A 1,316-nucleotide genomic window follows, 5' to 3' on the forward strand; every position below is an offset into this window, starting at 1 on the left:
ATGAAATGAAGAACCCATGAGATATTCTATAATAAATATAATCGTATGCTGCATTGAAGATTTTTATAGCAATGTTTTGTGAAATTATTATTCAAAATTCTAGTGATTGTTTTAGAAATTTTATATTACTTTTGCATTAATCACCTCATTGATCTCAGTAATTTTCCCATTCACTGGTTGTTTCAGTTATAATGTATGCTTGGCTAAGTTCTATTACTGAATGCATTTGCAAGGGGATATAATGTAAAAGCTAATATTTTATATATTTTTTAGTTTTTAATACTGTTTTATTTCACCCTACTTGTAGAAGTGCTAGAAAGTTCTTTAACATCTGTAATAAGAAAGAGATTTTAATCTGATAACATATATTAATGATTACTTAACACTGAGTTTATTATTTATTCATCAAAAATAAAATCCTGCTGATAGAATAATCAAAGTTACTAATATTAATATCATCATATACAAATACAATAGCAATTAGCTCTATTTTCTGAGATGAAGTTCCTATGTACTGTTTGTGTGGTCACCCAAATATTACCCAAACATAATGGAAAAATGTCAATTCTTTCACATGGGTTTATTTTTACAAAGCTTGGTGCTTACAAAAGTGACAAACTCAGAAACCTAGTTATGAAATTTGGTTGAAAACTGTTGGAAATTTTTCACAAAAACTTTAATTAAAAAAATTGTAAGGGGCTAGCTGGGGTGATAGCTCAGTAGAATCAGCGCATGCCTGGCAAGCACAAGGGCCTGAGTTCAATCCCAGGTCTGCAAAAAGATAAAATAAAATAAAAATAAAAATAAATGAGACTAGCAAGATAGGTCCGTAGAATAACTGCTTGACTGGGAAGCACAGGGGCCTGAGTTCAATTCCCAGTTCCGAAAAAGAAATAATAATAATAATAATAATAAATAAGCCTGCAAAATTTTGATAATATTCAAAGTGTTGTAAGCATATAGTCAGGGAGTATACTGGTGCACTTTTTTAATTTAGAACAAATTAATTTTAACTTCAGTTTCCACTAAATAAAGAGAAATATACATGTAAACAAATATAAAATATTTTCTGACAATTACTGGCAAAACATATCTAGAGAGGAGTGCCTGTGTTCTAGTCAGGTCTGTGTCTACGGAAATGAAACTTAAGGCTGCATCTCACTTTAAAGCTGGCGTGTTTGCACGTGTCCACAATCCCATCACTCCCTAGGAAATCTGAAGCAAGAGAATTGCAAATTTGAGCTGAGCCTGGATAATTTAATGACTTAGAATACTCTGCCCAAAATTTTATTTTATTTTATTTTTTAATTAATTAT

Source organism: Octodon degus, unplaced genomic scaffold (assembly GCF_000260255.1).
Source record: "Octodon degus isolate 3935 unplaced genomic scaffold, OctDeg1.0 scaffold00143, whole genome shotgun sequence".
In the NCBI taxonomy this organism is placed as follows: domain Eukaryota; kingdom Metazoa; phylum Chordata; class Mammalia; order Rodentia; family Octodontidae; genus Octodon; species Octodon degus.